Source organism: Diadema antillarum, unplaced genomic scaffold (assembly GCF_040938485.1).
Source record: "Diadema antillarum isolate AM-2024a unplaced genomic scaffold, OU_Dant_1.0 scf00000034, whole genome shotgun sequence".
Taxonomy (NCBI): Eukaryota; Metazoa; Echinodermata; class Echinoidea; order Diadematoida; family Diadematidae; genus Diadema; species Diadema antillarum.
In genome coordinates, this window is record NW_027270923.1 from 76075 (window position 1) to 90981 (window position 14907).

The window sequence follows — 14907 nt, forward strand, 5'->3', positions numbered from 1 at the left end:
TCGATCAATATCGGCCCACATCATGGGTAAGCCGGCCTATCATTACAGCTGATTCATAATGCATTATACAGGTATATCTAGAGGCCTTCATTTATCTTTATCAGAGGGAAACTAATCATAAGAAGACAAAGAGGAATAAGGAGGAGGAGACGAAGAGGTAGAAGAAAAAGAAAAAGGAGGAGAAGGAGGAGGAGGAGAAGGGAGAGAAGAAGAAGAAGAAGAAGAAGAAGAAGAAGAAAGAAGAGGGAAGGTAATTATGGGTAATAATGTGATGACGCTTTCCCTTATCAATCGCTACCTATAGGGAATGCAGACTTTCCAACAATTCTGAATTTGGAGGAAAGAATCTGAATTTTGACCATTCCCAGCTCTTGTTTCAATGGAAGTTTCCTATTTCACTTGAGAATTTTACTACACACTCTTATGGGAACTGCACTATCTTTCCTACTTTTGAAACAAATCATCCGAAATGGGGCCTAATCTGCAGTCAAAAAAAGTGGGGAGGTCTGGGACTGTAATACTGACAATAGAGCAGCCACATGATAATATTCGTGATATGGGTTTTTGAAGGATGATGCATGCCCTTTAAAAACCAGAACCGACTAAAATTAAGTTGTTCAGTTGATCTAAGTCACTGAAATCAGAGTTGCCAAGAGGCGAAGAGAGACGGGGGGGGGGGGGGGGTAGTGCATGAGTGTTGTATATGCTCCCGTCTCAATAACGTTAACATTGTAAAAGGGCGAACATGGCGAAGGTCGAGAGTTTCAAAGGTATCCATTGGAATGTGTAACCATAGGCTGAGCTAGTGCTGTCTGGACAGTAGACATCAACTGTTGACGTTCAGTGACATCAATAAATGTTATGTCAACAACAGTTCATATTCGATCTGGTGTATTAGCTTCCATTGCAGCCAGGGAACGCATGCTACACCTAATACCCATTAACCCGAGACCGTTGTCATCATACCGATACATTTTGTAGGCACCATGTGAATATAATGTATGCCCCACAAAAGTTACAATCGGACTTTCCGCAAGGATAACTTTTAGAATAGACAATCAATCCAAATGTAATTTCAAGGTATGAAACTACAACTTATTACCTACATCTTACAGTGAACCCTACCGGATTTGCTTCAGTGATCAAAGAGAAATTAAGATCTTTGTAGAGCTTGTCAGGAATCCCTTCCCTCCAAGTTTGTCCATAGTGTGCACAGTTCTCAGAGCATCCAACTGCTGGGCTTGGAAGAAATGGACCCATGACATGCTTTATACAACGATCCACATTTCTCTGTGATCACTTAACCAAAATAAATGGGGCTTTGTGCAAAATGTAGGTAAGAAGTTATAGCTTCATTCCCTGAATTAGTATTCAGATTGTTTAATCTCTTTGAAAGTTATAAATGCGGAATCCGATTGCATTTTTTTTACATAGTGTATTATAGCACGTTGAGATGGTGGCAGGGAGAGCGGGTCAATCCCGTGCTCCGAGCGCCGCGCCGCCCGCTGCAGTTCACTGGAGGGAGGGTGGTGGATAGGATCCACCTCCCCTCCCCCCACCCCCCCCCCCCCCACCCCCCCCCCCCCCCCCCCCCCCCCCCCCCTGCTCGAGGCTAGTCGAGGCTGGTCGACCTGTTTGGCAGAGCGACGATAAGCAGCATTGACCTCACATCGAGAAGAATTTGACCTTTTCCAAGAGACATTGGCCGATACCACCCAGGTTAACACGATACAACATCGCAAGCTGCCGTTTGAGCAGATCATAATCTAATCCTCTACAGACAACATAAAGGTCATGATGGTGGATCGCGTAACATCACTCATTTTTGACGAAGAATAATGCAATACCGGCTGTGCCATGATATGCTGCCATGTGTCATGAAGGTAGCAGTGGTGATGATAATGATGATGATGAGGAGGATGACGATGATGACTCTACTGATAATGATGATGATGATGATGATGATGATGATGATGACTCTAATGATGATGACGATGATGATGATGATGATGATGACTCTAATGATGATGACGATGATGATGATGATGATGATGAGTCTAATGATGATGATGCACTCTAAAAGATGATGACGATGATGATGATGAGTCTAACGATAATGATGATGATGATGATAATGACTCTATATGATGATAATGATGATGATGATGATGATGATGAGTCTAATAAGGATGATGATGATGATGACTCATCTAATGATAATGATGATCATGATCATGACTCTAAATGATGATGATGAGTCTAATGATGATTATAATGATAGTGATGGTGTTGATAGATGATGATTGTCGTGGTGATGATGAATTTTTTCCACTTCGCTTAGCTCATCAGAATTCGTGCCGAATTTGAGTGGTATCAATATTTCAAAACTCATCTTTCAGTAATGCAGACAAATGTAGAATGTGGGTGGAGGAATGAGGGAGGTGGGGTGAAAGATAGATGACCCTCGCGACCTCAAACATTTTGAGATAATCACGTTTGGGTATTTTGAAGTTCTGCACGTCTAGTCGTTGACTATGGTTGCCGAGTGGGCGCAACATATGTCTGAGGCTCAGAAGGACTCTAGAGATTTATAATACAAATAAAACTCTTGGTGAAAAAGAGTATCCTCATGAGGAAAATGTGAAGAAATGAAAACAAACATCGTTGGATCAAAGGCTGTTCTAGTTCAGGAAATCTATTACATATAAAATAGGTACGCAATCATCATGAGCCGCTGCAGCTCTTCGTTATTTAATCTCCACATGTTTCACAATCCTCACTGTCATATTTCTCATATAATGTTCGTTTTATTTTCATATTTTCAATTTAATCATTACAATTATCGTCAACATTATTACCATCGTTGCTGTTATTACTATGGTTATGACGATTATCATTGCCATTATAACAATTTCCTTGACTACTGATATACCGGTATTACGTGTACTATTACATCGTGCTGCCATTGTTCTTGACAACATTGATGATGTTGATCATTACAATATCATTTCATTATTATTATCATCGTGACTCCTGATGTTCTGTAATTGACATTGGCAGTGTTTGAGTGTACGTATAAGCTCAATAGAGCCTGTGCCCCTTCAACGTCTATTTTCAAACTATGTGAATACTTATATAATCCAGAGCTTAAATATAACACTAAATCAACAGCGGAAAGCGCTTTCACATGCCAAACTATTATGTAAATCGTTGTATACAGCGACAAGAACCTGTACTTTAACTTCTTCCTTTTCGGTCTCTTTGTCCGTAGGTGGCGCCCTGGTCACGTGCAATAACAATGCCATTTCTATCATTTGTTTTTGTTTTTTTTGTGTGTTTTTTTTTAATAGTAAACTGTACCACAACAATCAAACAAACAAAATATGTACATCCATATACGGAAAAACAAACAAACGTGCTTTTGTGAGTTTGGCAAAAGTACAAATGGTGAGGTTTCTGATACACGAATTCATATCTGATCATTCTCCGTAAAGACAAAGAACTTCTCATTCTCTGCACAATACAGAATGAATAAACAGGTATTGCTTGAAAATGAGCATAAGTGCTGGTACATATCAAGTTGCGGTATGCCTTTATTTCTGCAAAGAATGTTTTCATCATAAGTCTAGATCATCTCCCTACATACACATAAAATGAAAATGAATCATAATGTTTATCATAACAAAAGGAATGGGTTTGCTACCAGCATTTTTCCATCATGCAAGTTTAAATTACACTCGTCGACTGATTTATTCTTTGTAGCCAAAAGATTATACATACTCGTCATTATATCTGATATTTTGGAGTGAAATAAAATAATTCCGGTTTACATCATGTATTCATTGTTTTGTTTTTGTTTTTAGTTAGTTAGTTTGTTTTTGTTTTTTCTTGTTGTTTTTTTGGCATGATGTTTTAGATCGATTGTCCCTCTCTCAAAATTCTTGTTCCCTGGGAGTGAGACTTATGTCCCGTGGGACAGTGGGACTATAGGGAAGAGAATGACCCCAATAACCGTCGATTTGACTTTGGACTACGTTTGACTTCCATAACAAACAGCAATTCCGACAAGTAACTTGCCGTTGTATGGTAATTGTTATTCTTCAGGGATTGAGGTCATTAAGTCCGTTTTCTCACCGGAAGCAAACTTTGTACAGGCACCTTAATAAAAGCATACTAGTAAGCTGTATATTCGAAAGGTAGCATGATTATGACATCAACAAATAAGTATGACATCAGCTAATTGGCTTTCTTCATAATAAACATCTACTCTAAATTCTGGACTGTTTTGGTACTTTCCCGTCGTATGTAGCGCGATGCTTGCGTTTATGCAGGCGCAACACTGTCTCGAAATTGAGTTAAGATGGACACTCAATAAAGGAAATATTCAAATTCGGCTCTGATCGTATAAACTTCCTGTCATTCGTGTGGGCCGATGGAGTTTCTCAGGCTCCGGCAGCAACTTCGTGAGGTTCGTGAGGGGCGGTCACATACCCCAAAGATCTTACACATCTTCGTGTAGCCTTCGGTTCGGGTTTTATCGTGTCACCTTCCGTACACATCGTATTTGCTTCGGAAGTTGATTGGCTTAATAACCAAGTTCGAGGCCAACTTCGTGCGACATTGAAAATCCTATATTCGTATGGCCATCTTGTGTCTCATTGTGACGCCATCCTAGCGAAGTGATGACGAGGCGAGTTAAAAAAAAATATTTAAAAAATCTTCGCGGATGCAGGTCGCTTTTATACTAATGATGCACAGGATAGAGTGTGTTAGTGAAGGTGCGGCGCGCTCGAGAGTATTGACAATGGTGCGACATGCACGAGGCGCAGCCGAGTGCATGTTTGCAACCGTTGTCAATACTCGAGAGTGAGCCGCACCTTCACTAACGCCACAAAATAATCCTGTGCATCATTAGTTTTATAAAATGGGTCGAAAACTAACAGCATTATCCACGTACCTTTGTGGGTCAATACCAGTCAGCTACATGTAGCACTCGCTCAAAAGTCAAGATGTCCGAAGATGTTCGTCCCAAACATTTACGCACGTCGCACTCGGAAATCCCGCACACTCACCTAGTACTGTACATACGTATAAGAGTATACGTACGCCACGTACTGTTATGCACAAGAAAGGCCGCCGGCTGTTGTGGCAGCCCGCGGCCCGAACTAGAAGTTGTTTACAGGATTGACAGCGCGTATAGTAGCGCGTGACGCACTTGTAACAACTGATTGAGTGCGCACTGCTAGTGTAAAACATTGTGACGTACGTCAGGCCAGGGAGGTGGAAGAGAGACTCTTCTTAGTGCTTACCTGAAGAAAATAATGCACGCACACGTGACTCATTTCAGCGCTTCCAATTGGCTACATTCTTGAACCCATTTTATAAATCAAACATATTGCACTGCAGCCCAGAATCCGGATTAGACAACCCCTCGGAGCATTCTGTATAAAGTCAATTGTTAACAATTGTTGATAACTAAATTGTACAACTATAAAGCAAAATCGGTTGTACCCTCCGCATCAACTTCTATATTGTAATATTGCACTTTTCAGAAGTGATATTTGCCAGCATCTCGGAAAATTATGCAAAGAATTAGAAATACAAACTAGAACTAGAAATACAAGATAATTTTGTCGTATCCTCCTCACAAATTTATATTGTAATCTTGTAATGGACTGGTAGGGATGATTTTCTGCGCTAGAAAGGGGTGAAAATGCTGCTACATCATTGACAAAAATATTATGATTTTCATGATCCAGCCAGTAGAAAAGCTAAGAGGTGATGACGTCATCGCTCTAATCTGTGAGTGTGATGGCGACTAAAATCACTATACGCTCTGAAAACACATGAAACTTATAATCGTATGTCCTTTTAGCAAAGGTCACGAAATTTTGCATATTTGAAGAATAATGTCTCAGGACATCGTGAATGAAATCTTATACGGTCATATGCCTCAGAGTTAAAAAACAAAGAGAAGTGAAAACCTAACCCCATGCCACTTGACAATACGCTCCACTTTTGTACCGAGAATAACGGTTTGAAGTTTCTCGGGTTCTGAATGAAGTCACAGAAAATCTTTATTATTTTATTCTGAGGATGCATGAACTTTTATCATGCCATAACGTTCTTATTTGTCCGATTTTGATAAAACATCTTGTTGTTCATTCTGTTTGTCTAACATTACTGTACATATTATATCAAAGGGATAGTACAGTATTGGTGGCGATGAGAATTGGGCTTTTAACTTTTTGTGAGATACCAAGAAAACACTTATGAAATAGTACAGAGCATACCATTTTAAGAGGAATTCAAAGTTTATTTGATGAAAATCGGGTTTGGAAAGGCTGAAACATCCAAAAGCAAAGTAAAACAAAGCGATCGTAATAAAATGTGGGTCCCACACTTTATTGAATCACTCTGTTTTGGATATCTCAGCCATTTCAAAACCAATTTTCATCAAATAAGCGTTGAATTCCTCATGAAATTACATGCTCTTTCATATTTCATAAGAGGTTTCTCATTATCTCACCAAAAAAAAAGAATGTCAGAAACCTGAAATTAGGTCTCAACCAAAACTATACGATACCTTTAAACTGGTGAAAAAGATGGTATTTCATAGCATTTTTTGTTCACTTTTACCACTGGTAAGTAGGCCTATATAGTGTATGTGGAAGATGTCGATGGTATTTAAAGGGAAGGTAAACCCAAAGAGCAATGTGGATTGAGTGAAAGCAGCAACATTAGTAGAACACATCAGTGAAAGTTTGAGGAAAATCGGACAATCGATGCAAAAGTTATGAATTTTTAAAGTTTTGGTGTTGGAACCGCTGGATGAGGAGACTACTAGAGGATATGACGTATGAGTGGACAACAATACAAAGAAAATATAAAGGAAATTCAACAAAAAATCACTTTTCTAGAATTATGAAAGAGCAGTGGACCAACCGCTTTCAGAAAGCAGGGGGAATAATTGCTACCCTTAAAATATGTCAATATCAAGTTGATGGAATTTGTAATTTTCATGAAAAATGGATTTTTGTAGTATTTTCTTTATATTTTCTTGGTATTGTTGTCCACTCATACGTCATAACCTCTAGTAGTCTCCTCATCCAGCGGTTCCAACACCAAAACTTTAAAAATTCATAACTTTTGCATCGATTGTCCGATTTTCTTCAAACTTTCACTGATGTGTTCTACTAATGTTGCTGCTTTCACTCAATCCACATTGTTCTTGGGGTTTATCTTCCCTTTAATTAAGTCGGAAGAGGGCTAACGTGCTGTAAGACTGACACAAGAATTGATCCGTCTCTCGTATACAAGTCGACTCCTTGTTTAATAATGATAAATATATGGTTAAAAAATGTTATAAAATCCATGTACAATAACATGGTCACCTGTTATTGCATGGGGGTGTATAGTTTTGCTTAACTTGGAGTTTGCATCATGGGAGGAGACCGATATTTTCACATGACCTTGCATGAACTTTGGAAACAAAAAGTAAGTTTGAGACAGCCGCCCTCGCAATACTTCATCGATGCGTCATTTCATATTCTCAAAGCACAGCTGCAGTTGCTTGTCCATCTAATGCATCATCATCATCAAAATCGATTGTGAGCCAACAATGCCAAGATACAAGAAGATATTCGTTGTAAGTTGCCAATTTCACAACACCAAAACTTCTTCATGAACCCGCTTCAATGTATCATGGATAAATATGTGATTTAATGATAATAATAATAATGATAATAATAATAATAATAATAATTATAATAATAATGATAATGATAATAATAATAATAATAATAATAATTATAATTATAATAATAATAATAACAATAATAATAATAATATAAATGTCAGTGTATGGATGTATAGATATGTAAATATGATTATCTATTTTATCATAAAAGGCATAATTTATATCAGAATAATATGTGACAATACACATGTGAGTTCCGGAAATTATAACAATTGACAGGTTTTATACAGCAGGGTGCAGCAATTATGATATTACATTGTAATGCTAGTTCGAATTACAACTATGCTATTTTCCTGGAGACATCGATTGTGTCTCCTTCCTTGTTATTGTCATTATCATGATTATTCATTCAGAGAAACAGGACATTATAAACAGTTGTTATAATACATGTACCAGAAAATGCTATATGGGCCCCCTATAAAGTATTCTGGTGAGGGAGGCAACACATGGACTAGACGTCTTACGTCAGACGCAGTAGTCTCTCCAATTCTATAGGCCAACCCCTTCTCTCGATTGTATGGAGGTGCTCCATTTAATACTTTCAAGATTAGGTATCCGATATGGAACGGATACCAATACGGACTATAGTATAGGTAACAATAATGATGATGATGATGATGATGATGACGATAATATTAGTTATAGTAGTAGTAGTAGTAGTAATTATGATAGTTACATAATAATAATTGTAATAACGATAATCGTAGTAGCAGTAGTAGTAGTAGTAATGATAATAATAATAATAATGATAATAATAATAATAATAATAATAATAATAATAATAATAATAATGATAACAATGACGATAATATCAACAACAATAACAATGTTGATAATGATAATCATTTCTGCTTCCCTTTACTCTTCACCCTTCATCATCATTCTAAAGCAATTTTCCCAAGCCGCATTTGAGATCATTCCTTTCGTTTTAGTTGGAATGCCAACACGATTCAACAATACTCCCAGGTCATCCAAGCTATCACTTGCAATATATCACACACAAATGCACGTTTTTATTGACGTTTACGTCCGTTGCATTGATTTATCTAAGGTCATAATTTTCTTGAATGTACAGATACCTCCACAATGTAGAAATCCACAATATAGAAAGATTTTGAACCAAATGATTAATAACTACAAAGAAAGATGAAGACAATTATAATTCAACAGCACGAGAAGAAGAGGAAGAAGAAGAATACAATAACACAAACAACAGGGCGAATCTGTTCTTCGTTGAAAAGACCACGATGTAAACCGACCTCAAGTTTGAAAATAGATTCGATATCCCCGGGAGATTTTCTGCTATATAAATGTCAGGAATAATTATGTTTAGAGGCCGCCTTCAGATGACAATCTCTGGAAAAGGGAAAATCCCGTATGTATTTCTTTCCATCTCGGCATTACCCCCTCCCCATCCCACTACCCCCTCCCCATCCTATTCCCTTATACGAACAAAGACAAGGGGAATTCACCAAAACTTTTCAAGTTCATAACTTCTGAACAGATTGCCAGATTTTCCTCAAACTTACATATTTACATACCATCAAAAATTCACTATATGAATCAATTATTTCTCGTTTTACTGAACACACATTTACGTTGATGGGGAAAAAAATAACATGACAATTTCATACCGTCCTTCATTTTGTAGAGCAAAAGAGACATGGACTCTTGAGGGGTGGAGGAGGGACTTTTCCTACGACTTCCAACTCGCCTTGAGCACATAGAAAACAACGGGTAGCACGTCTACAACGAAAAAAAGCACCTGCTCGAGAGAAAGGTCATTTTGGGTCACCGAGAGGGGGTTGGGAGCGCACGCCCCCTTCATGTTGTCATGGCAACACCAAGCGTTGTGTGTACAAGTTGTCTCCACCTCAGGTTGAGTCGGGGAAAGCAGGGAGGTGAGACGAAAACCTCCCTGTATTAAGTCTCCTCCCGCACTGCAAGCTATTGATGTCTTGCCGTATCACCCAGGAATTCCATGATGAATAAATATACGCCATCAAACAAAATAACAAACCAAATGAACCAATGAACCAATGAACCAACCAACCAACCAACTAACCAACCAACCAAACAAACAAACAAACAAACAAACAAACAAACAAACAAACAGACGAACTAACAAGGGGGCAAGACGTGGTATATACTGAACTCAGGTGTACTGAAATCCTAGTAGCATATCAACTTAAGCAAACTTTTAACTTGTTTAATTCTCGAGGAGTCGACTGAGGTTAGTTTCAACGACATGTTCCCTTGTATTGCAACTGATTGACAATTGCCCTTCATCGACGTATAAAAACACCGATTATTCAGTGTTTCAGTAGTACACGTACATGTAGTATTCACGGAAAAAATCATGAACATAGTTTTACTGAGTGGGATTCGAACCATCAGACTCCAACCCAAGTTTGTACGCCCATTATTTCTTCAATGATTTTTACGAATCTTCGGAAAAGCGAACTTTCTTTCTTTTTTTTTTTTCATTTTCGGATTAACAAGCCTTCGTAATAGCAAACCGTATTCCATTTTTCGGATTAACAAATCTTTGAAATGACAACCTTGCTTCGTTTTAGGATTTACGAACCCTTAAAACAACGAACCTCTGGTAAGAACTAACTACAGCCTCTTCAACTAGGAATGCATTGGCTGTTTTTCCCAAGACTGCTTTAGGTGTATATCAAATAAAAGACACAGGTAGTTCATTCACCTTTTAAAATCGGCATTTTTACGCCTACTGTTTGCCACTGAACGTTCAACTAGACCGTGACTCCAACCTCAGCTGTGATTGTATGTTTTCCCTGGAAAATTAAAAATGCAATGTTACATGGTTGTGGTTTAAATAGTAAATCGTCAAACAAGTCATCGAAAGGTCGTTGACCAACATCAAAGTGCAACTGTAGTAAACAGCACAGAGTGGTACGGATTGTCAAAAAAAGATAATCATATAATATATACTAAAACAACCTACAATATATAACATATAACACATGTATACAAAATATAGATTATAGAATAATTTATAGAATATAGAATATAGAGTATAAAATATAGAATATAAAATATAGAGTATCGAATATTGAATATATAATAATAGATATATTATGTGCATTATATTTGGACATCAAAAGCCACGAGAAGATGCAGTTTGCAACGTTCCGTGGAAATTGAACAGTGTTTACGTAGAACTACATCTTTGTACATTGCGGTCTGTTGGCCATTGTCTGTATCAGGCTTAGTGGTTCATAAGTCATCGTCCTTGACCGAGAAAAACAAACAAAAACAAGGGAACTTCAACTAATGACGGGCGGGTTGAATGAACTAGAATGATGAAGTTATCATTGGCATTGGAGAACCCTGGTCTAGAACCGTCCGAGCTACTTCCGTCGCGTTTGTAGGACGTAAGTATAGCCTCTAAAAGAGTGAACAGAATTACCGACGGAAACCATATAATTTCCTGTAGATATCGCTTTATACTCTTTTCTCTGAAATAAGTACGAGGCAGCCAGCTAGATTAAGTATATGTTGTGGATATCGCATCATTGAAAATTCTCGTCGACAGACATCATTGTCTTATTAAAGCCACTCTGTTTACCATCGGGAGCACTGATTTAAAAATGTTTGAGTTATCACACTGATGTATATGTGTATACACGATGCAGGTCAGTTGTATCATAAAAATCTATTATATTCTACCATTAAAAAAATGCAATAAATCCTAAAATATAACGAGATATCACTATTTTTTCGATAAACCGTGACTGTAGACGGTTTATTCTAGAAATGATTTTGATAAAGCTATTGTTCATATTTTGCATAATTATTTACCAATACTTAACGATGATTATAATTCATACTGATTAACTTTTTGCATTGGCTGCTTCTGTCCCTAACTCACATTTTAGAACTATTCTGAAGCACTATAACGCTGGCAGTGGCTGGGTTTTTGTTTCATCTGCAAATGGTACAGAGTGTCTTTAATCATCAGTCATAGGCGGGAAGCAGAACCCTTCTGGTCGAGCTGATATTCAAACATGATCATATTTCGAACATTATTGACAGATAGGAACTCTGAAATACATCTTCCCAGCCCGAGACATTACTTGCTCAACACCTCACACATAACGCCCTACATACTTCCTTATCATGCTTATGAAGAATTTTTCTTGTACCTTATTCAAACATTTATTTTATAAGCTGACGAGTCTTAAAGGGATCATATAGTTTTGGTTGAGACCTAACTTCGGGTTTCTAACATTATTTGGTGAGCTAATGAGAAACCTCTTATGAAATATGAAAGAGCACGCAATTACATGAGGAATTCAACGTTTATTTGATGAAAATTGTTTTTGAAATGGCTGAGATATCCAAAACAGAACGATCTTAATAAAATGTGGGACCCCACCTTCCATTACGATTGCTTTGTTTTACTTTGTTTTTGGATGTTTCAGCCATTCCAAACCGGATTTTCATCAAATAAACTTTGGATTCTTCTAAAAATGGTATGCTCTGTATTTCAGAAGTGTTTTCTTGGTATCTCACAAAAAAAGTTAAAAGCCCAATTCTCATCTCCACCAACACTGTACCATCTCTTTAAAAGGATGGTATTAGAATTCTGGTGGGGATTTAGGTGTTAACTTTTTTGTGATATTATTAGAAACCACTTATGAATATGAAAGAGCATACAATTCTAAGAGGAATTCAAGTTTATTTAATTAAACCGGTTTTGAAATTGCCGAGAGGTCCAAAAACAACGTAGAACAAAGCGATCCTAATTAAAACGTGGGTCCCATCTTTTATTCGGATCGCTTTGTGTTGGATATCACATTCTCAGCCAATTTCAAAACCGATTTTCATCAAATAAACTTTGAATTCCTCTTAGAATTATATGCTCTTTCATAATATGTCATAAAAGGTAACTAATAATCTCCGCAAAGTTTAAAGCTGGATCCCCATCTCAACCAAAACTATATCATCCCTTTTTAAGATACATATATCAGAAATCAAAAGATTAGCCATCCCCCCCCCCCCCCCCCCCCCCCATAGAATACAACAATTGACTGCTGAAACTGGTTCGGTTTATGAAAAAAAGAGCAATACATTTGACAGGGAAACGTCCAGTTAATACGTGCATTGTATGGAACACACAACGTAAACGTAACACAACGTAATTGTCATACAATGGGAGAGTGAAATGACCTACTTCGACTCAAGCCGGAAGTGCATGCGACTTCAGTGTATACCAAATGCTTGGGGAATAACCACCGAAGTATACAAGAAACTTGCTCCAAATTATGTGGGGAATAACTGTGCCGAAGTGGTGTTACATATCGTGGCTGGAACGAAGTTACGTGCACCTGACAGTAATCATGGTCACTTATTTCGGATTCAACTCTTCGAAGTAAAATTCCAAGTGTGACCGTAATCGAAGACCATCTATTGCAAAAAAAAAAATTAAAAAAAATAAAAATAAAATGATAATAATAATGATAATAATAATAATAATAATAATAATCATAGTAATCACAATAATAATGATAATAATAATAATCATAATGATGATGATAATAATAATAATAATAATAATAATGATAATAATAATAATAATGATAACAATAATAACAATAATCAATTAATAAAAATAACAATCAATTATCATTATTGTTGCTGCTATGAATAGTAGGCCTGCTTATCGCTTTTATCATCATAATCATTGTCACAATCAATTATCATAATAACAAAGCGGAGTACGACGAGTAAAAAGAACTATAGTGACATCACCGTACAATATATGCCATGAATCGTGTAGGATCGGCGATGCCAAAGATTTCAGTAACACTGATGAACAGTCAACAGAAGTCTAGTAATGCCCTCCCTGTATTCTTTTCAACCTTGGTCGGTTTTGCGGTGAGGGGATCTCAAACGGATATTTTATACCCCTGTAGTCTCGTCCATTGTCAAAGTGGTTAATGGGGCAAGAGCTAATCTTCCTCCCCCCCCCCCCCCCCCCCCCGCCATTCCCTCCTTTGGCAATAGTTTTCTACATTGACACCGTCTCGAACTCCCAGACCACTTCCTTCCGCGTAGTCTCGGCACAAAAGCATACGATCTCACTCCGACTCAACATCCGGAATCCCAAATCCGTGTGGACTATAACTTAAGGCACAGCAAATCAAGCTGTGAGAGGCATCCCTCCTGAGTCTCGTCGCAGTCACAATTTAATAACTTCACGAAAAGTGAGGGAACAACGATATTCCGGCTGCAACAACAAAAGAAGGAACCTGTTCCAGTTAAGCCACTGTTTAAAATTAGGAGCAGTGATTTAAAAAAAAAATCGAGTTATTTTGTTTTAGGCAATTATTCAGAATTATGTATACCCCACTTATATCACAAACCATCCTGTCAATTAAAACTTCAAAATAAAGCCTCAAATATAAGGAGATATCAATAACTACCCTCAGTTTTATTAAAATCGTTTTAGAATAAACCGTCTACAGTTAACTGTATATATGATTTTTTTTAGATTAAATCTGCTGAAAAACTCAGAAAATTATTAAGATATAATATGTGATCACAATTTAATAACATCTTCAAAAAACATTCCTTGTTATGTAACGAATGCGTAATCGCTGAAGAGAATCTTTTCTTTTCATTTGATGATAACCTCACTTTGAAAATTATGGATATGGCGTTTATTTGTTCTTAAATTCAAACTCTTCATAATTTATATAGGTACTAGTTTTGCCAGGAAACTGTGTCTCATTAATTCATGTCTGAAATTCCGAGAATGATAAGCATTGGTTGTAAATGCGATTAAGATAAATTGGGATATCCGTCATCTATTCATAGCGATATTGACCCTATTTGTATCATCAATATAGCTCTTTTACGTTTACTGTAGTGGGAGAGCATGCCAGGTCCTTGAAGATCTCAAAATACCTTGTCCTACAGTCAGTAGGGTAACGTAAAATACCTGAGGGTATATATGTCAGATGTGAAATATCAGAAATAACACGTTTGAGGTTTAGAAAAAGCTATGTGTTTCAGAGGGTAAAATGTCTGAGGTAAACTATCATTATAATGATAAATATATGCAATTAGGCATACGCATACACCTAAAGATATCATGCATATTGATATTATGTACA